Below are 23078 nucleotides of genomic sequence, written 5' to 3'. Positions count from 1 at the left end.
TTTTTTTTTTTTTTTTTTTTTTTTTTTTTAAACTCCCTACTGATCCTATTGCTATCAGGCTCTTCGATCTGCCCTGGATTTTAATGAGTCTTTTAAAAATAGATATCTTTGTTGGCGATTGGACTGTGATGCTGTCTCAGAAGTCAGCCACCATTTTGAGAATGACATCTGAGTCTGCCTATGTTTCTGCATGACTGGAAACTGTCACTACTCATTTCAACTTATTAGTGTTGTGGATAGATATGCTGGTTCATCTAACAAGGAGGAAACTCTAGGCATTAGCATTAGAATTCAGATTTTGTTCCCAAGAGTAAAGGAAGGGGTGACTGTAGTCGTGAGAGATGGACACTTGGGGTTGGAGGCTGCACTACAGCTCAAGGAGATGTTGAGTGGTTTGCTTGCAGATTAATAAAAGAAGCTTGTGGTATTTTGACCAGTTGAAGAAGATTCTGTATTTGAATGTAAGAGTTTAATACAATAATTCAGTCCATCAGCTATAGATTACACCATGGAAGACACTAAGTCTTATTCTAAAAAAGGAGACTTCAGTTGGAGATACTCAACCTGGGGGGGGGGGAGGGGGGAAGAGTATTTGAGAAATGAGACCTTTAAGAGGGCAGATGCAAAACTCTGGCTGAATATTGTGCTTCTGTAATAACTTTTGTGAGTCCATGCACAAACTGAAGGCATGCAAAGTGATTTTAAAAAATACATACCTGTAGAACGGTGGCCCTGACTCCCTATCTATCTTTAAAGGATCTGAAGTGCTCAGGACACACAAGCACTGCTGGCACACCATGGCTTTTTTTCATCTATGCAGGCTATGAGCCAAAAGAGCAGAGGAGTCCCTGGCCAACTGGGGCTATAACCAGCCCCTTGCATAGTACTGCCACTGCTCTTCTCACGAGGCAAAACCATGTTTTAATTTATTCATTTTTCTTCCACTCTGATATGTCTACATTCCCTGAGCAGAGATTGTTTTCACCTACTGAGGCACTTCGGTGCCTAAATACAAGCCTGGCACGTGTTTGTAGTTGAAGCATTTTGACCCACAGCACCTCCACCATTTGGGACCGTGGTGTGCTAAAATGATCAACTGGTGTTCCTGAAATAGTTGACCTGACAAAGTGGGATTTTTGTATATTTTTTTTCTTTCTTTTTCTTTCCTCTCACCAAGTTGTAGTTGAGTCTTAATTCTGATGCTGCCATGCAGTTACACCACTGGTTAACATCTCTGTGACTTGAAGGGAATACGCACTCTGAAATGTTTACTTAATCATTAAACAGAACTTAAGTAATAGTTACAGCCAAATCTTGGTTTAACATTTTTCTTTTTCCCTAAGTAGAGTTCCATCTGCAGCAGAAATACAGTGAATTTGTCTGAAACTGTTGGCTGACAAACGATGCAGAGGCGATTGTTAAGGTGATGGTGACAATTGGGACAAACTAGGTGCTACTAACAGATTTTAGACTTACCTTTGATACTATGTCTCAATAACCCAGTTATCTTTCTATAACAGATATCTTGTGGCTAGCTATTTAACCATCAGCCTTTTTTGAGTAAGCTTTCAGTTCTCCTAACCTCTGATGCATTTATTTGGAGACGCTTTCCTCCCTTGACAGATAATAAATGCTATAGGGAGGAAAAGGAAGTTTTGCAACCCTAAGATTTCCTGAAGGGAAGAAAAAAACGTTGTTAAGATTCTTTTAAAATAAATTAAAAACATGACCAAATAACGCAATGACTCACAGCTTACAGGAACATCAGATTTTTTTTCTCTATGATGATAAGGAGATATATTTTATTCCCATTTATCCCAAAGGAAGGTAGATTTTCCCAGCTATTTTTTAGCAGCTGCTACAATTAAGCACTGCAACTATATTTAAAGGAATAGTATCAATTTTTGTCCATTTAGTAAAATGGATAGTTGTGAACAAGTAACAAAATCAGATCTGAACAGTAAATAAAAGGAGATGGTGAATCAGTTGAAAATTATATGAGGAATTCCTAAAAAGCTCAGGATAAATGACTGAGGTGGTCATTCACAGAAATGCTTATGAAGAAGAATGTTTTCAATATAGCAAGTAGACTGCAGCACAGGACTGGGAAAAGAATGCTACTTCAAATAGCAAAATTTGTTTCTGTAACACAGTTCTGAGACTTGAGCACAGATAGAAACTGCATTATTCCATTACTAGAGCAATAATGCGAGCTAGTGAATGAGAGATCTCTTCCAAATAGTCTTGTTTCCTTTAAGAGTTATTGACCTGATCTTAAGGAGGGAACTCACCTGATCTGCCTTTGAGGTTGTTTTGCATCACACATTACAGATTTTTACAACTCTTATACTAAATAAGGGGCAGCCTGACCCAGTGTGTGGCAACCCTGCCCATGGCAAGGGGTTGGAGCTCAATGATCTTTTTGAGTTCTTCTAACCTAAACCATTCCATGATTTTGTGAAACAACATTGTAAAAGCATGTCTTTTTACCTAATATGTGCTATATGTAAAATTTTTAGCTCATGGAGACCATCTTCTTCTCCTGTATGACCTTTATGACACTTTTGACTGTTTGTTCTGCACGAGTGCTTTATTTTGACCTTCAGCATAAAAAGGAAAAAAAAGTGTGCAATCTTAAATATAATTATTTTATTTTATTTTAGGCACTTCAAATAGTGCTGTAGCAGTAGCTACCTAGTCTGTTTTGTTTTCACAACAGCATTAGTACAGAGAATCGGAAACCCAATTTGTCCTGGAGCTTGAACAGAAAGTTGCTATGGTAACTGGACACTATACATACCATTTGGGACTTGAGTTAGGTGTGCATATTTCATGTTATTTTCTAGTCCTCATGAAATGTTGTAAGTCTCTGAGCTCCCATAAAACACATCTGGGGTGTATTAAGAAATATCCCCACACTGTGTTGTATCTCGTTAGTACGTGCCTTCATCCTCACTCTGTGTTGTGTGAAGAACCAGGGATGCTGTGCTGGTTGTTCTTGGGCACATGGGAGAGATTCCAGCTGCCATCCTGTGCCCAGCTGTGTCTGTGCTTTACAGCACCTCAGAAGCCAGACCTTGGGCCTAGATCTTGTCCAGGGCAGCTCAGGAGGGTCATCATCACCCCGTTCCTGTGCTGAGAACAAGTAAAGAGACTGCCTGTGCACTTAAAGGAAAGGAAGAAACCCTGATGGGGTGGAACTGTTAGGAACCATTGAATATATACTGTGTGAGATGAGTTCCCTCCTCTTTCATGTCTGTGCTCTTTTGCAGAACTTTAATGAAAAGAGGCTTCCTTCTTAAGTTACAGGCATTTCCCACAAGCAAGAATGTGATGGCTGCTCTTTCTTCTTCTGCGTAAGAAGTTCTCTCTTACTTTGGGTGATGTTTTTGCATTCACTCTGTGGTAGGGCCGTGGGCCAACCATGTCAGTGCCCTGAGTGCTTAGCACAGCGGAGCACAGGCCGGATCACAGATGATGGGCTGGGTGCCTCTCTAAGCTTGCAGCTGCATCAAATTACTCTGGTGCTTTTTTCTCTTTTTAAAACATTCTGACTGAGGGGTTTAGCACCATATGTGAGCTGATTGTAGAGGGGCTCTCGTATTGTGGGATATGTTTAGGTGAGAAAATAGGGTGTGAGAGACAGCACTCTCAGCTGTTGGCTATAGGTGTACTTTGTGTGCAAATTTGCCAGCCTAACTGATAATGCCAAAATTATTTGTCTTTCTTAACGTAGGCAGATCCCTGTAACTTCCTATTTTTAACTTTCCTAAGATATGTAATTATTTTTTCTAGGTTTGTTGCAACATCTGTAAATATTTACCCATTAAATATTCCAGCTGGTAGCTTCCCATTGCCTGCTTTTCATCAGTTTATGTGCAGCATTGAATGATGGCTGTGGTGCCTTTTGGGTAAAAATAAAATGCAGATGGACCTTTCTTAGGCACAAGCTTCCTTTGGGTTCCGCTTGTGATGGGCTTTCCGTAACTTTCTGATATGTAGGAAAGCCCCTTGCCTAATTCAGAAAGAGAAAAACTCTGTATCTTCCATGTGCTGTTATGTTGGGGTGATTCTTCATTTTATTTTATTTTTTCCCTTTCTACATTCTTTTTTTTTTTTTTTTTTTCCTATTTGTTTTCGAAGTGCAGTGGAAAATGTGTTTCTCAACTAACACTGACAGTTCTTCTTTGTCCTTGGAGAACATTCGTCTGCATTGTGGGGGGTTAATTTTTGTTTTGTTGTGGGTTTTTGTTTGAGCTGGTTTTAGTAAACAAGTTGAAGTTCCTCAAGGCTAGAGATACAAGAAAAGTTTGGGGTGGTGACTTGAGGCATTATGCTGAGACATGTTTGCAAACTAACTCTCTTACCAACTTGGAAGCCCTAGGTAAAATATTCTCTCTTAAAATTGATAAGTATCTCAGAATACAGCGCTAGTACTCAGCTGTCTGCCTTTCCTGGAGGTAAGGGGAGGGAGTTCTTGTGAACATCCAGCGTTCTTCCTTTCTTTTATGATCTTTGATGTTTGAGAGTGAGATAATATTTTACGTGGTTATCGTTAGAAATCTGTTGATGCTTTGCATCTCAGCCCTGACTCGAATGCAAATAACCATTCAGTAAGGTAGAACAGGTATATTTTATACCCTCAGGACACTGATTGAGAGTAACTATTTAAAGCTGCAGATATTTCCCTTCCTTCATGCAAATTTAGCTGGAAACACTTGCCCAACCCTCTCCATGTTATTCAGTCTTGCTTAACTTGGAGAATCATGGAGGAAGGACATGGGTTCTGTAGGAGCTTACCAAGGGGAAAAATAAGAAGTGCAGACATCTTAATTTTTTTCTCACTCTTTTGGGTACACACTAAGCAGAGGGGTCCAGTGTCTCCTGCTATGTCCTAGTATTTGCATTCAACTATGTTTCATAGAATGGGCTTGGAGTTCTGTGCACGCAGTGGCAAAGGAATGGGGTTTTCATTCCTGGTTTTGCAAGGAGGTTCATAGTGAAAATAATACTCCACAATCACAAAGGATTTGCAGATTTGTAAAAAAGCAATGTGTCAAGCTAAAGTTAGATTATAGGAACTGTCTGAACATCAATACACGAGGAAACAATTATTTTCTTGCCTGGCTAGAGAACTGTCATCTTTCACACTGTCAGGAAGAATCCACATGTAACCCGAGTAACACACAATCATGTTTCTCTGAAACTTTCAAATATGATTGTTGAGGTTGACAGACTCCTTATTGTATCAGCATTGTGCAGCTGTAGTGCAAACAAAACATAAGCATCTAGAAAATAATAAGGCTGAAAAATGTGCCACGTTTTTAGTACTGGGAATTATTGTATTATTATGTCTCTGAGTAGGTCTTGAATGCAAAACATTTTTACTTCCTTTAGGAAAACAGATGATTGAACGTAATGTTTTCGTTTTCCTGTCGTTGCAGTACTTTTGCAGCTCAGTAATGAGCACTTCTTTTTTGAAATCATCTATGCTGACTGTATGTGGTTCTGAAAGCAGTCTTCGTTTCTGGCAGTTTCATGTAAACCAGTTGAATTTTGGAGATGAAGCTTCTCCATGCTGTTCTTACTTGCTGTAGGAGCAGGGAGAAGCCGTGTATTTAAACTCCCAGCCACATGTAGGCATCACTGTGTCTCAGCAGCCATCACACTATTGTCAGTATTCATATAAATAATGAGTGCTAAAAAAAATGAGCCAAGTGACTTAAACTTCCATTTCTGTAAAGACAGCCTCTTCCTGCCTAGTTTTCCTGAGAGAATTTGTTTTAATATTGTTTCCTTTACAGCTTGTGGAGTACATTAGACACTACTTCCACAAGGATAGATCAGTGAATCTAGTGAAGTCCTTGGCCTGATAACACAGTTAAAGAAATAATTGACAGGTTAATTTATGAATAATGTACACGGTAAAACTTAAAGCTATCACAGACAATACTTATGCCTTCATCTGTAGGTGGAATGTGTCATTCCTCAGCAGAATAGCTACATTAGTCTCACATGGAAGAAGGTATGTGTAGAGACTGAGTGCTCTATCTTCATTGTGCTGCTGTACAAAAAGTCATTCTGTATCTGCATTAATTTCCTATAAAGAACAATTTAGAGCTTAGAAATGCTGGCCTGAGCATCATTTTTCTGAAATAACTTAATGAATTGGCATGTAGCCTTGTCATCTCATGGTTGGTTGAGGTCCTGAGGCAATATTTAGTGTAATAGAATAAGTGGTGCTCTGGTTAACACAGTCAACTCTTATGTAGAAAGATGCGTTTACGACTTACAAGAGAAAGAGTCCTTTCACTGCACATTTAGCTATTATTCTGCTAATTCCTTGCAGAGATTTGGAAACTGCCACATCTTTGCTTTCTTTTGGATTGGAAAGTGCTTAGTATGCTCTTTCTGAAGGGCCCAGAATTTGAACCCACAGTGCTTACATGAGGATTAACTTTCTTAAAGACTTGAGGATCCCCACAGAGTTACCTGAGCCCTTTAATCAAAGATTGAATTTTCAGCTTAATGTAGTACTTACATTTGTCCAATTCCAGGGAGGCTGATAAATTAATCTTAATTAAATTTAAGGAGGAAGGAACCAAAAGAAAAAAAGAAAATACTGTAGAGTTTAAAGGTTTGAAGGATCATTATACAACTGGACCATTATTTTTTCCAGGTAAAATGTGGATATATTTTGTATTTATTTTTCTGAAAATACGTTTTAATTTAATCATTTTAGACCAATGCTAGACTTTCAATAATACACTGACTATTGTGCTTTTGTTTTCATGGGAAGAGTGTTTTTCAGATTGATAGGTTGAAAGCTCATTTAATAAGCCTATCTTGTCATACTAGCATAAATTGTTGGAGTCAAATTGGTAACATTAAAAGTAACATTAATATCAGAGACAAAATTAATAGTGAGTGATTCCATATGCCATAAACAGCCGAAGTTAAAAGTGATAAAGGTAGTGGCCATTTTTATCTAAGAGTATTTTTTGTATGCATTCTTAAGTTGACTTAAAAATTCTGTTAAATCCCTGCGCTAAGAACACTCAGGTGTGGGACCATGCAGAATTATTTAATCTCCTGAGAGTATCTGCCTTTTAATAAAACAGACACCAGTTTAACATATTTAGACCTATTGATTATTTCTGAGGAAAATTGCTCTTTTGATTTAAATGCAATGGAAACTTTCTATGAGTGTTTGTCTTTGGCAGGCCAGTATTGCCCTCTTTCACATCAACAAGGCATCTCTAATTCTGGTTCTAAATATCACGTTTGGTGTTTTTGCATATCTCTTTGTGTCTCACAATGAAATTTATACACAGATATGCAGCAAATTAAATCAGCAATGCCTGAAATTAGATTTCTGTGCTTTAAAGCTATGGAAGACAGTATTAACTTCAGTCTTTCTTCTAAGCATCCAAGTTACAGGCCATCATCTATTTCTTTCTTTGGTCAATTTCTTCATTCCTCTAGTTGTAGAATAATTTATATAAGCTTACAGAAAGCTTTTTTGCAACTAGTGCTTGGTATATTCCACTGACATAACATAAGTATTTCTCATATCTGTGTCCCTTGTAGGTGACCTGAAGTATGTGGTTCACCATTGGCTTTCTTGTGGTGTGGTACCACAGGAGGTTTCCAGCCTCCTGTGAAGTGATGAAGTCTCCTGCTTGAGTAGGATCACAAGGCACTGAAAGGTTTCTCTTTCCTCTTTTCCCTGTGCATCTCCCCTGAGCTTCCTTCTTTTATATTAGTCATCTTTATTTCCTCCTGCAGGGAGTCTGCAGTCACAGCCAGGATCTAAAGTTCTAATAATGGTGTACAAATTGTTTTGAAGGGACAAACAACACCGCTTTGGCTACATAAATAATGCAGTGGGTTACCTGATGTCCTGCAGAGTCTACTAGAGATTCTCACCTCATCACATCTGCTAACGGTTGGAAAGTGTTGGCTTCCAGTTAGGTTGGTCGGTGTTGTTTTGCTCACTAGGGTTAAACAGAGCTCTCTTCTTTGTTTTTTGTGATGTTCCAAATATATGAGACTTCCAAGGAGAATCGGTAACATTTTCTTCCTGCAGGGTTACCCTTCTCCATGTGAAAGTTTCTATTTCCATTCGGTGAAAGGGGAGAGAGATGATGATGAAGAAATAAAAACACTTGTGCCAGGAGCTTCACGGAGTTGAATTAAACTTGCTCTAAACATATAATGTTCCGCTTTTATTCCAGGCTGGGTAATATGTATGTATAAGATTCATGTTGTGGCACTCGTCTTTCCATTATAGCCTCCTTTTTGTTTTGTATTTCGGCCTCAAATTTAACTCTCTGTGCAAAGTTTGGGCATAACATCTTTTGGCAAACACTCTTTTTGTGTATATTTTTCTTGATTTTTTTAAAACTAATTTGGTTTAATTTTTTGATCCAGTTCTGTGAAAATGATATTTTATGGTTAGAATTACAAGTCTAAAATTGGGTTTGAATGCATACGATAATGAGTTGATTTGTACGGTTTTAAATGGTGGATTTCTGCTTTTATTTCTCCATTCTTTTCCCAGTGGAGTTCTGGTAGGAAGATTAAAATGGGGAAACAGTGGATTAGGAAACGTTTGTTCAGAGTTTTTGTATTGGAGTATATTAAGTGTTGGTAATACTTCATGAAGTGAACAAAAATAAGCACAGTTAAAATACTTTGTTGATACTGGCAAGAAAAAAAAATAGGCTTTCTCAGGAAAGCTGATGGACTAGCTTTTGTCTAGCTTTCTAAGGTTTTGCTTCAGGATGGCATGCACAAAAGGCCCCTTTTGATCATGTAGCTCCTTATTCTGGCTGTGTGGCTCTGAATTTGTCTTGCTGGGTGGCTGGTCACCATTACTGGCAACAACAGTTCGAAAATATAAGGTGTTATTAGAGCTGTGGAAAAGTGTCCATGTAAGCCTTGTGATATTTTTTTTCTTCTGCAGGGAAGTTGGGCTTTCTGTATATTTGTTTTTACTTATAATCGTTTAGTCCAGAATTATTCTTTTGCTTGTTTGTTTGTGATGTAAATCCTGCTCTTGGCTCAACATGAAAGTCAGTTGGAGCTCTTAATATACTTGAATGTGCCTCACTGCAGAATCAGCTTAATAGCAGTGAGACAAGAAAAAATACAGACAAGTAGTTATTTATAAGAAGGTCAAAAAGAAGCAAGGACTAGATTAAGGACAAACTCTCTTGTTCTTGAATTATAAACCAGAGGAAGGAAGATGCTTGGAAAAGTTGCAAGGTAATTGCTTAATTGTTTAAATATGAAGTTACCCTTTTTGTACTCCCTTAGCCTGTGGGATAGTACTGCAAGAGATTACATAGACCATTACCTTTTAGTACGCTTCAGTAAAAGAAACATTAGCAAGGAAGCATTTATAAGAGGTAAGTGATGGTCTTTATTCTTCTTTTGTTGTTATTTATTTATTTTTTTTAAGAAGCAGGACCTTTTAGAGAGCTGAGTTCTAGCTCAGACTGGGAGGAGTTGGATTAAAGGAATGTAAATGGATTAAAGGAATGTTAGTTTACCATATTCTGTTACAGGATTCCTTCTGAGTACTTGAGCATTGGTAGTACTAGCCATCACCGATGTAAAACAGAGCCAGCAGACCTTATTTTATAACAGAAGAACCATCATGTTTCTTATTATTTTGCAACATCAGAGAAGATTGTTTATCCCAAAGTCTTGAGAAACCCCCGCCTCCCAGAGTACTGAGATCTCTAGCATGACCAAGGTCCTGTTCAGGGTTGCAGGATGATGCATATTAGTGCAATGGCCCTAGCGGCAGTAAGTACTATAAAAAGGTGTTTTGTTGCTTGAATGTGTTGTTTGTTTTGTTTTTAAATAGGAATTAACAGTTATGCTCTATTGGAAGTAATGCGGTGAAAAAGGAAAGCAGCCCCAAGGAAATTGCCACCTTGTCTGTATTGCAGACTAGGCACTTTAGATTTCTGAGTCTTCTTTTGTCAGAGGCGTGTGTTGCTTTTTTGTGAGTTAACTGTGAAAGTAGTGGTCCCACAGAAGATAATAATGAGTTCAGAGGCTGTGGTTGATACCAGCTATGAGTGGAATAGAAAAGATCACAGGTTTTGAGTCTCATAAGATTGCTTTGACTTACAGTGGAGACTTTATTACCTTGATGGAAAATACCAGAAAGGTTTGAAAAACATTGCTTATGCTGTAATGCTTTGATCACAGTGGCACAGATGAGCTCTAACATATTGATGGCAAATGGGGAGAAGTTTAAAAACATAGCAAGAAACAGTATTTGAGAAAATGGGAAGTTGAACTGAAAATCTCGGTCCAGTCCAGTTCAGTATCAGTATCAGTTGTTTTGATAGTGTGCCTGTATGTGACTCCCAGAAAAAATGAAAGGACATGCTGATAAAAAAGCATCTTTTTTATTTTTATTTTTATTTTTTTTATTTTTTTTTATTTTTTTTTTTTTATGGATGGAGTGTATGCACTATGAGCTGAAGTACTTGAGTAAGAAAAAAAGTTACATGAACTTGATAACAAATTTTCAGTGATTCAGAGGTTACATGTGTGGTGTGCTTTATCTTGTCTTGGGATAAAAATTTCATGATTGTAAGTTTTGATATGTCTTGGAACCAGCTTTGGATTACGTTATGATGGGGAAACCTCACCCTGCTCCTCAGCTACAGAGATAAACTTATTGGCACTGAAACTGATTTATTACAACGGTCTGAACTTAAAATAGCTTTCATTACTCTGGTGGCCATAATGTGGTAAAATTCTATGAGTGTATTGATGCAGAAACCCATGTGCTTTTTCTTATACAAGTGATTTCAAAAGGCTGCACAACTTTTGTGCTTTCCTTGATATACAGAAGATATAAAGATCTTCCTGATGATGGAATTCCGCAGTGTGGTAAGATCAGGAAGGGCTAATAAGTGACCAGATTTAAGTTTGTACAGTTTAAAACAAATCTTCAGCAATTCACTTTTTTTTCTGAGTTTTCTTAATAACTGAACAGTTATTAACTTATCAATTGCCTCCGTCATTCTCTTCTCCATCCTTCTCCTTGAGAAGAGATTCCCTTTTAGTTTTTCAGACTTCCTTCTCTGATATCTTTAGAGGTCTCAAAAAGACAAGAGAACTAGAGTAAATCTCTCCAAGGTGAGATTAGCAAATTTTCTAAGCAAATTTCTTTATTGTTAATATAAATATGAATACTGCACAGTTTGCTTAGCACTCTTTGTCTTTCACAAAAAAACCCAAAGGAACTTGACTTTCCAGGGTACAGTGGGACTGTTGTTTCAGCTTGAGTTCTTTCAGCTCTCATTGTAGAAGAGGGCTAGCAAAAGAAGGACATGATAGCAAGCAGGTGGGGAAATTCACCTTCTTTGCTTTAAGAGGACAGCAGGTGTTCTGGTAGACTCTGGTGCTGAGGTATGCAAAGAGTGGATATTCTGCTTTGCCATCATCCGTGATGTCCTTTGTTCCCCCTCTTTCCTTGGAATGTCACCAAATGGAACAAAAAAGGCCAGCCTGAAGAATGCACACTGTTACTTTTCCTGTTCCAGTTTCTACTGCTCTAAGTACCTGTGGCAGACAACGTCTCCTTAGAAACCAGCGGTAGAATGAAAGGAAAAGAAATGTTTTTGGGTTGTGCTGAAGAACGCAACCTTTCTGCATGGTCAACAGGGATATCATGGGTGTTTCTGCCACAAGGCAATATCTGGCAATCAGTAGCTAAAATGCTCTCCTATTTACATTGACCATGGTAAGCCAGAGAGTGTAGAGCTAAGCACTCTGCTCTGGGCACCCTTTCTAGTTGGAAAGACACTTTCCCCTTCTCACTCCTCCTTCTCCTTTCCAGGAAAAAAACCAAAAAAACAAAACCAAAAAAACAGAAGGGCAACAAATTAAATTTCTCATTGCTTCTTCCAGGACAATGTGTAATGCCTCCTACACATCTTCTGAGTTGCATCAGCCTTTGCCAAAGATCCAAGATCAGTTTTTAAGGGTGCTCCCCTTTCTGGAGCGGGCAGGGAACTTGTCCTCAAATTGCTATCATCCGTGTGTTCTGCACTGTGATACCTCCTATATACATTCTTTTAAAGTCCACAGATGATTTTCTTCAAACACCATTAACTTTCCTGAAACATATATTTCTCTCTTTTTTTTTTTTTTTTTTTGTTTGTTTATTGTATGCATATATCTGAAGTCAACTATTTCTATTGTAGCTTTAACAAGAGATCCCCCATCTATTGAATGTTAAGACCAACTGTCTACTGACTTAATCTGAGTCTTCTAATATTAATATTCCTTTCCTTTAAAAAAGGATTCATTGTAGGAATGCTGCCAAGATATGTTTGGGAGAGTTGGGTTCTGAGTATGAATATATCTGCCAGTTTAAGTATTACATACTCAAGTTTAGAAGTTGGATATATGAAAACAACTTCTAGAAAACCTGAGGCTAATATTCATCTTTTTTTTTATTTTAAAATAAAACAGAATAAAAATGCCAGTGATCTTTTTTTTTTCAAGTGATTAAACCTGATACCTGCAGAGTTTGAAGCTTAAACATTGTGGCAGGAGGAAACAAAAAGTAAAAAAGATTTAACTGTTCACTCTGTCAGAAGTTGAAACTGGCACAAAGGCAAAAGTTGATGAGGAAACAGTGACAAGTAAATAGTCACTGAAATTGTTTATCACTTTGCTGTTAATAAACCAGGTTTGTCATAAATGTACAGCAAAAACAAGGAACATAGAAAAATTTGAAGGGCAATAAAAATAATAAAAAACTAAAGCAATTTTGAACTCCTGCACCAGTGAGGATAGACAGTTTTTTAGAAATCTGACTCAGATTTAGAAAACTGTATTAATATAAGTAAAATGAGATTTTCTATGTCATTCTGTTGTCCTTCTGTGAGATCTTCCCCCTTGTGAAATCATCAGCTCTCCTGCTGACATCTCTATATCAATTCATGGGGTAATTTGTTGGTCTATTTCGGATGACTTCTATAGTGGGACTGTAGGGCACCATTTTGAAATGCTATTGTTGTGTAAAATCTTTTAACAACTTTCTGACTTTTTGAAATACCCAAGCCTGGTGGAGGCTTCCAGCTCTTTTGGCTTTCTGCCTATTTCAGACAAAATGGTCCAACATTTTCACTCCATAAGGCTCTGAGAAGAGATGGACATTTATGTGATAAATGTGATACTGCTGTGGTACACTGATGGGTAAAAACATACTTTGTGGTTGTTCTAGAGGTAGTTTTGCTTTGTAATTTTGTGAAATGAGAGTTTCTGTTGGTCAAGAAACTTTCACAAATGCGATGTGTAAGCAGAACATCTGCAGAGTTAGACATCAGTGATTTTATTTATTAATTTTTAACTTTGGGATTCAGTGTCCTTATCTAAGGGAGAGAGTTTGGATCATTATATTATTATTATTTAATCAATTACTATTGCTAAACAGACTTTGTAAAATGTCAGACTAAACAAGCTGTTGTCTCTTTTGACCTTACCGGTGATGCTTTTCTCTTTGTCTTGCAAATGAGCTTTTGCCTGTGGACTAACCCAGCTCCTGAAAGGTAAAAAAGCTAAAAGCTGACTTGAAGTTATTATTAATTATTATTTTTCTAAAAATAAAGAATGTGGCTGACTTAGGAACAAATTCCTATAGAAACAACAATAGTAAGGTCTTCAATGATTTGAAGTTCTTTTTCAATTTCAGCATGATGCATCTCATATTTCTGCTCTCTCAAACCCTCCTAGACTGCATCAAGATAACAGCATTAAAAAAGTTGATTACATCTGCTCAGAATGCTATGGAGAAATCGTTAAATAAGATAAAAAATAATGGATGAAAAACTCTCCTTCCAGGCTATTACTAATTTCACAAAACAGCTGTGGTTCCAGTTCTGTTCAGGTAGCCCGTTCTGTTCATTTTGAGGAGTGTGTCTGTGCTTTTTCCGGACAAGGCTATGCCAAATTAATTGAATTGTTTTCTTTTATGAAGTAAATCTGGCTAAGCCACACTTACTTGGGTTAAATAAAAGCAAAAATAAAGCTCACATGGGTTCAGGAAGTTTATTTTGTGGTTCTTTGGAAGAGAACATTCTGTCCCCTCTTTACAAAACCAATTGAAACAGTATCTTGGCAAAGGCACTATTCTTTGTAGATACCTTACCTTAAATTATCTCTGGGTTACTTTCTCAGATTAAGTATCGCAGTTCCTGTTTCCTGGATAAATTCTGCCTCATATAATCGTGCTTTCACTTTGTAAGACACATCTGCAAATCCAGATGAGCAGTACAATTAAATCTTTTAAACACTACTTGAGTCCTGCTGATGAAAAATACTGAATAATAGAAATGATGGCTATAGATAGAAAGAGAGTAAACACTATTTATAAAATATCACTTCTTCAGAAGCAGTTGTATCACATTACAGAAATTGTCATGTAAATATGGCTTGTGTGGACTGTTGATGTTACAGGGAAAGAGCTGTATAAGTAAGGAATAAGGGATTTTTCTTTATCAGGTAGCTGAGGAATTGCACGTGACTTTCATAGTGAAATGTCACCTTTGGTTTGTTTAACATTTTTTACAGGGGTATTATTAAGCTGCTTTCTCTTACTATCTAGAAGTGTATGGAGAGCAGTGTATTTCATGTGCTTCTATTAGTCATTTCTCACACGTGAGAATTTGACGTGCGCTGCAGGAACTGAGAGAGAGCATGGAAGGAAAAGTGTGCAGTGCAGTCCTAATCAAACAGTGAGAAATCTGCAGTACTCTCTTTTGGTAATGTATTCAGTGGAGCCAATTAGTGGAAATCTTGAGCCATGTTGTTAGGTTGTTGGGCTGATCCTTCAAGTGGCCATAACTTCTACTGACTTGAGCTCTTACTAGAAGGGAAATACTGTGCACCTTGTAGGAGGCAGTGTAACTTGTAAATGTAAAGCAATATTCCCAGAGAGTGATAAAAGCAAACTTATACACAAACTTATACTGAACAAATCTCTTGCTGTAACAGCTTTGAAGTGAAGTTTTACACACATGTTTGGATGTAGTGTTTGTGAAAGATCTATATTTAATAGAAAAAACAAAACCCAACCTAGCAAACCTCACAACCTTTCCATTTCCATACATTTGAATCCAAAGAGTAAAGCTTTTCAATTTTCACATCAGCCTTATCTTTTTAGTGAGGCCTTTTTCCTATAATTAAGAAGGCATCAATTTTTCCAATTGAAGGCAAGTCCAATCAGAGCCACCCGCACAATTATTTCACTCTTCCCTCCCCCTCATCATTATCTGATATTTTGTTTGCACCGTCATTATTCATTAACTGTGTTGATGTCCAGGACTGCAAAGACTAAAATCACATTAGCAAAAGCAGACCTCTGACTCCCCATTGAAATCCATTTATTTCTTTTCTGCTTGTTTTTTTTTTTTTTTTTTTTTAATTGGCTTTCAATTTCAAAACCAGTCACAAGTTTTCAAGACAAAGAGCTCTGAAACAATGAAATTAGGTTGTTTTATTTTTTTTTCCTTTTCTTTTTTTGGTACTTTGTTTCTTAGCAGAATTATTTAGTTCTTCCAAACTATTCTGAGGAATTAAATTCTGAGTAAGATGTTGCTGGGATGATAAATTATAATAAATTATAATAAATTGTAAGAGACATAGACTAACATTTTTCTTACTTATACATACTTGTGTATGTTTTTTTATGGATAGATCCGTCTGAGATGAGGAAATAGATTTGACACTGCATGTATCTGTTTAAGAAGAGATGTAATCTACCTCTTTCTTATATACATGCTCATGTACATATGTGTATCTATCTATGTATGCAGCTATCTATATTTAAATACATACGTAGATAATATCCTCCTGAAAGGGAATGGAATTCTATTCCCTTGTCTTAGAGCTTTGTGTATGAACCTGTTTGGTTTAGAGGTAAGTTTTGACTATGTCCCTTTTTCCTCTGGGTTGCATATTGAAAAGGTTTAGCAAGGCATGGGTTGCCTAGCTTTCTTTAACATTTTTGAATTTTAAGTTGTTAACATAATTAGATGATTGGCAGATAAACTCTCACTACATCTTAGTAAGCAGCTTGATAAGGTTTAGTACATAAGCTAGCTAAATATATGACTTTATGTGTTAATGTGCAACTATTGGATCAATTCAGATTGACTGAATTGACCTGTCACTGCCTGCCCTGTTACTGGATTGACTGGCTGCTGCTCCTTTCTAATTCTATGCTCTCTGTTGCTATATCAAATTGATCTGTACATTTCAATTATTCATAATTGAATTTATATTAAAATGGAAAACATCACTACAGAGTTGACCTATAAGGGAGGGGAGATGGAAACTCTCATAGAATTGGGATAACACCGCAGTGATGTCCCAAAGAGAATAACTGGTAAGAAAATACAACTGTAAGCAGGGCAGATTTGTTAAAATTTGAAAGACTGTTGGGCACCTTGCAATGGAGAAACTACAAAGCAAGTGGTGACTTGTAGGTGTAACCAGTTTGGAAGAAAGTGTTGGAGGTGAGATAAATTCATGGAGAAAATGGGAGAGAACCATAACTGCCATCTCTAAAAAGAAGTGAATAAATAAAAACTAAAATGAATAAATAAGAACTGAAATTTGTTCTGGCTTTCCTCTGTGTTTCACCTTGGCTTTTGCAGTATTCTTCCTTTCCTGCATCCTCCTTCCCCAAGTCCCCCATAAGCAAACTGAGCAATTGAGCATAATGCAGCTTCTCTCTCCCTCTCTCTTTAACAACTGATACCTTTTGCTAAACTCTGAATTCCTGGATGCAAAAACTTGTCTCTTTTTGCTTGTTTTTTTCCCTAGGAGTGGGCTGAGAGAAAATGAGCCTGAGCCAGACGGACAGCTAATCTTAGGAAATCCTTACTATTTGTTTGTATGTTTCTGGATTTGTTTTTCCCCTCCCTCCACCAAATGAGTATCATCCTGATGAGTCTAAGCTTCAAATCTGTAGCAGTTGGTGTGACATACCAGGCACTATCATCTCACCTTTTTAATCAGAGGAGATTTTATACCTTGTGCCTTAGCGCTTCACAGCCTGAAAATACAAGCTGTGGGGCTCTGATAACAGACGTAGTGACTGGCTGCTGTCAGCATGAAAATGATTAAAAATGAGAGTGTGTGTGTGTGTGTGTGTGTGTGTGTGTGTGTGTGTGTGTGAGCTTGTTCACTCCCTTTCCAGCTGAATAGAAAATGAAACTCTCCAAAGCCTTTTATATAAGGGTGTGGGTTGGTCAGTGTTGGGTTTGTTGTTTTTTTTTTTTTTCCCTCAGGGATTTTTTTCCTGTTTAAAACTGTATGGCTGTGCACAGACAAACTTCATCCCCAGCTTCCTTTTGAAGATGCTTTGTAAAGAAAAGACTATACTTGTTTTGACCTCTGAAGCATGATCCTGTCTGCAGTTCAATACTGGATGTACCCTCTCTGTGAAAGATAATAGCTAGCAATTTCTTTTTGAGGGGAAGGTGGTTTCCAGTCGGTTTCTCCCATCTGTGATTTTTTTTTTTTTTTTTTTTGATAAAACAATGGCAATCTGCTTCCTTCAGCAGCTGAAGCACTGTGATTCTGTGACAGCAAATGTGTGGAGTGCTGCCTTGCACCTTGTAACACTCTTCTTTATTTAAGATGCTGTCATGCTGGGCTGACTGCTGCCTTCCCAGGAGTGTTCCACCAAGGAATTATTGATGAGATGCAGGCTGGTCTGCAAAACACACACTGATTATTAAAAAAAAAAACAACAAACGTGTGTGCCCTTAGCTATTGCTAACCATTTAAACGTCCCAGAGAATTTTGGAATGAAGCAGACACTCTGTACATGGGTATGGTCCCATTGAAGCATCAGTGTGATATAGCTCAGCATCGGGTACTGAATCTTCCTGTGACTGTCAGATTTGAAGACTGTTGCTTTGAACAGAATTTCTCAAAGTCATCTTCTTGAGAACGTAAAAGGAACCACTTGTAGGGCTGAATATGGAAAGTATACGATGGACTCTTGCCCAAGACTTTCACATTTTTGCCATGTTGTTAAGAATGTTCTTTGGGACATTTGGACAAAAACCTGAAGATTGGTGCGCAACTGATTTGTGCGTTCTGGTTTGATAAGTGGCAGAGTTTGAAAAAGACTGGCCTGAAAAATGATCAGCGTAATTCTGACTTTATGCTGGAGGAGATGAAGTAAGAACAAGGAACTCAATTACGTTATTTCAAGGTCCACTGGTTTATTAAACCAGTGTAGGTATTAATTAAGGGAAAGTTTGAAAAAAACAGATTTTGTGCTATTGTAAAGTATCCAGTGCATTTTTGCAAGTTGCAAGGTATGTGTCCTCAAGTTCCCCTCACTCATTACTGCTGTTCTCCTGCTTCCGTGCAAGCATAGCAGCTGCTGACTTGGGAACCACTTAAGGTGTACACAGTTGCCTGACATTGCTCCAGAGCTCTGAACCCCAGAGCTTAAATAACAACTTCAGCACTAACTCTGGCAATCTATAAAAGTTTTTGAAATTATTGCAATTGATTTTCTGGTTTCCTAGACATCGAGAAAGCAGGCTAGTCATTGAAGTTTTTAGCCAATAGTTTCAATTATTAGAAGTTAGAAACCACAAATTTTATAGAAGCTTAATCACTTGAGGTAAAAAAAAAAAAAGATTCCCCCAAAGCTCAGTGAGAGGGACTGTGTCTTGGTAGGGAAGGTCCCACATTTGAGTATGATTGCTGGCTGTCATGGTTCTCAGTCTGTTTCCGAAGCCTGAATGCCAGAATGGGGAAGAAGGCAAAAACCTTTGCTCCCTATGACAGAGTTGGGAAAGCATCTCAGTGTGGAGCGACCTCTTTTGAAAATCAACACCATCAGGAAGGTACAATGAAGACTCACTGCACAAATAAAGATTGTGTCAGCCAACGCCTGCTTATCACGTCAAGTAGTGATTGCATCGTGACGTAAATCCCCTTGTGCTATGAATACATCCAGTTGGATAGGTTTGCCTGGGACTGCGCACAAGAAATGTGTCTGGGTTCAAATGCAGTTTTTTCCTTTCCTGAGAGCTGTAGTAATACCGTGGGTGTAGAGCTTGAATTGCAGCATATGTGGTGAGTGTCCTGCACTTGGGCTTAGACTGTTTTATGTTCTGCTTTAATTCCCCTCGGTTCTGTTCTGCTACCTGAAAACACGGTGTGCTCTTCTGAAATAGCAATAATAATCCTTGCCTGCAGCCTGAGTTCTCTCGTACAATTTTATTTTATTTTTTAATTGTTGATGATTTTGTGTTGATAGTACTTTTTCTTAATTCTGTGCATCCTTTGGTGTCAGGGCAGTGTTATTTGCAGGTGATTGAACAAAACAAATAGCAGAATCACGTAAACAAATCTCCTGCCCCATTTCACCACTGATGCTGATTATTGTATGTCGGAGGTGCTGAAACATTGAGTCAAAAACTGCATATCCCCATCAGCCTGCGAGTCACTAATGGTCAGTTATCAATGAATGTTTTGAAACCTAAGAAAATATTAGCTTAAGCAGTTCATTTGAACAAATCAAAACGTTCCTTTGTTGGTACGTGTTTTGCTTAGCTCCACGGAATCGCTGAAGCTAGGTGATTATTTCTGATTGCTTCAGCGTAGCAAAATAGAACTTAATTCTTGATGGGAGTAAATGACATTTACCCTCCTGTTAACTGTGCCAATCACCTTTATTTTTTATTTTAAAAATAAAATTCCTGGGAACTATTATGGTGTGATGTTTTTTTTTTTTTTTCCCCCTTTGATCCTGTGTTTCAAAACACGTGGTTACCTGATCTTTTAAATCCTAATGATAAGGAGGGGACTCTCCCATCAATATATTCAAGGCCTTGCTGCTCACAGAGGGGATTTGCCTTTTGAGAAATAGATAAATGTGGCCATGGTGAGTGCTATCCTTGCATGTGGTGAGGTTGCTGCTGCTTATGTGTCCTGTGCTGCAGGCAGAAGATTGGTGTCATGTGTGAGAGCCACACTGTTCTCTGGATACCAGCAGCTTATCATTGCAGAGAGTGTTTTACCTTATAGTTTATCACTGAGAAAGTTCAGAAATGACCATCATCTTCTTCCTCCAGTGACTTAGGGAGTGATTTTAGTGTGCTTTTTTTAAATGCTCACTGTGAGGGGAGATGCTTCGCTTTTTGCTTGTGCTGAGTTTATGTACAGTTATTTTTATTGCCTAAGTCAGATTTTCCTAACCTTACCCAGAGCCATTAAAGTCCATGTGGAGAAAAAATGGATGTGAAGAAAAGGAGTGGTGGGAATGAGGCAGAGGGAAGAAGTGGTAGTTAAACAGGTTTGGGTTTTGCTTACAGGTGGAATGTTTATTTTATAATACAGCAGCTATTTGTAGTGCACAGGGAAGGTGAGGAGCTGGTGGATATGTGCAGGTGACATTTGTGCAGCTATGTGGCAAGGAGGGGCTGAGCATGAGTTGGTTCTTTCCTGGTTCTTGTAACTGGATCTGTAAAAGATGTTAATTTTTTAAATTAAAATGTAAAAGATGTTAATAATTGTTGTTAATTCTGTTCTCTCCTGTGTGTGTGCATGTCATGTGGCTGGAAATTAAATTAGCTAATGAGATCCAATTCTATTGAAGCAAAAGGAAGCCAAACTCCCTTGGGGTGCAGGTAGAGAGCACCCTTCCTCCTCACTTCTCCATTCTGGGAAGCTGTAGTGGCCATGTGTGGCCTTCACAGAAGGTGTGCAAGCAAGGGAGCACACATGCCTTACTGTGTATGTGTAAAACCAGGCTGCCCTTTAATATGGCAGAGAGGGTGTGCTCTGAGGCAACGGCCCTCTGCTCCCCAGGATGAGTTAAATAAGCCGTTGTCTTAGAGCTAGACGTCAATGGATCCTTGACCTACTGACCAGTGCAGTGCTTCCATCCCATCTCACATAGGTGGGGTGGTGACAGGGCAGCACACATGGGAGGAGATTTGTCAGCCAGCCAGTATGCTTCATTTGTGCAAGCTGGTGACATCAAGCCATGTTACCTTGATACTTAGGCATGAGGAAGGACATCAAGAGAGGAAATACACTAAGGTGCTCTGCAGAATAGTAAATGTACTTCAGTTCAAAATAGATGATATAAAAATCTGCTTTAAAAACTACGTACTGATACAAAAGTGACTGAGAATTATAAGATATATACAATATATAAATATTTCAAATGAGACATGTGCTTTAAAGTTTTAATGATGTCACACTGTTATAAATATACTTTGAGTTGCTTGAAGATGTTATAAATATCACTTGTAGGTAAAAATTGCCTTAGCAAAGATCTTGGAATTTTTTTTTCCAAGTTTTATAGCATTGTTTCTAAGCTAAGAATAACAAGCATGATATTAGCCAAATATGTTTTCCAGTAAAATGCAATCGCTGTTCTCAGAACCATGTATTTTCACCCACAAAAAAACACCCAGAGGAGCTGGGAGGAATGAGTTCCCACCTGAGGCAGCTCTTGCAGAATTTCCTTCCCTGCGTATTGCTCTCATTCCCAGTGTTGGTGAAAGTGCTCTGAACACAACTTTTAGAAAGTGCCTGGGAAAATCTGAGTCACTCAGGAATGATCCAGGGGCCATAACAAACACAGTGAAGTTAAAATGTCTAGTTTTGCTGCATAATCTCTGAATTAAAAATAAATGAAGCATGTATTACTCAGTTCTGTCAGCTCCCTGTCTCTTAAATAGGAACAATAATGCTTGGTGATTCTATTTGCAAGGCTAACTAGAATCATAGAATATCCTGAGTTGGAAGGATCCCGTGAGGATCATTGAGTCCAAGTACTTTAAAGCCTGTGTTGTTCCTAATTGAAACTTGTTCCTAACAGCAAAGGATCACAGAGGAAAATGAAGACTTCTCAGAAGCAGAGGGGCCTCTCTGTAGTTCTGAAAGTGAAGCTGGGGAAGGCAGAGCAGACTCAATGGGACTTCATGATGATTGAGAGCACTCTGTAACCTAACCTACCAGCAGTATTTTGAATCTTGTCACGTTGTGTTTTTCACCAGCATAATTTAAACACAGCTCCTTTTAGTGGCTTAATTAGTTAAAAACCACCTTCACTGAGGAGATGTTTAATTTTGTCTTCTAATTCTTTACTGAAGCTCCACTCTGGCTTTCTGAGAATCTGAGGAATGCCACTAGCAGAGTGGAACCAGCACTCACAGGAATAAATTAATAGCAGCACCATGTTTGTGTCTTTTACCAACTGATACATTATTGAAGGCTAGTACTGAACCCCCATACTTCTTCATATTCATTTGTTCCATTTTGGTTCATTCTTTTGAACTGTTTTGCGATGAATGGGTTCACTTTACAAGCCTGTGATCAGCAGCAGCTGTTCATTGTCATCCTTTAAATCAAATCCATCTGCCAGTGAGTTCTTTAAAGTGTGAATTTCGGATTGTCAGGAGACTTGGTAATACCAGTATCCGGATGCTGTTTGCCAAAAAGGGGAGGGGAAACCCAACAGTGCACTGTAGTGAGCTCTGGGATACCCTTGCAATTTTCTCTGTTGTACTTTGCTGCAGCCTGTGGAAAAGAGAGTTAAGTGGCTGCAAAGCAGTACTTCTACACTGATATACAGATAAGTGTTCAGTTGTAGGTTGTATAAAATAATGGGCAGATGTACCACAATTAGCTTTCCAGAAGCTGCATGCGGTGCTTGCTGCCTGTTGTTTAATCCTGACCCTTTGATGAATGTTTATCACGTGCTCTTTTGGGGCAGATGAGTGTTCTTCTAGAGGAGCAATTTAAGAGGAAGAGGCTTATGCAAATCAGCAAAAGGGAGACAATGCTTCTTCTTTGCCCCTGCATGCATGCACCATTTCTTATTTTCGTCTGGATTTAGAAGAGTCCGAAGCATGTCAGCTGAGGCTGCTTTGCAAAATGCATTTGCTGCGACATTTGAGAGCAATTAATGATCATTCACTAACTCATAATGGTCATCCACTGTTCTCCTAACTGTATGTAAAAGCTTCAGTCCATAATAATGGTATTAG

General features: G+C 38.2%; 1 protein-coding gene across 2 annotated transcripts in view; it reads left to right on the top strand.

Moving 5' to 3' along the window:
- The window catches only part of EPS8 (epidermal growth factor receptor pathway substrate 8), a 132181-nt gene that overhangs the window by 14355 nt on the left and 94748 nt on the right, over nucleotides 1-23078 (top strand). The window contains exon 1 of one of the 2 annotated variants that reach the window (XM_042837914.1): nucleotides 19037-19149. The exons of the other annotated variant lie outside the window; for it this stretch is intronic. The gene's annotated coding sequence lies outside the window, so the exon portion shown is untranslated. Of the gene's footprint in view, nucleotides 1-19036; nucleotides 19150-23078 lie in introns of those variants that run through there. 2 annotated transcript variants of the gene reach the window in all.

The sequence above is a fragment of the Centrocercus urophasianus genome, unplaced genomic scaffold (assembly GCF_019232065.1).
Source record: "Centrocercus urophasianus isolate 14NV4802_14NV808 unplaced genomic scaffold, USGS_Curo_1.0 seq_73, whole genome shotgun sequence".
In the NCBI taxonomy this organism is placed as follows: domain Eukaryota; kingdom Metazoa; phylum Chordata; class Aves; order Galliformes; family Phasianidae; genus Centrocercus; species Centrocercus urophasianus.
This window is presented reverse-complemented; position numbering and strand designations above follow the sequence as displayed.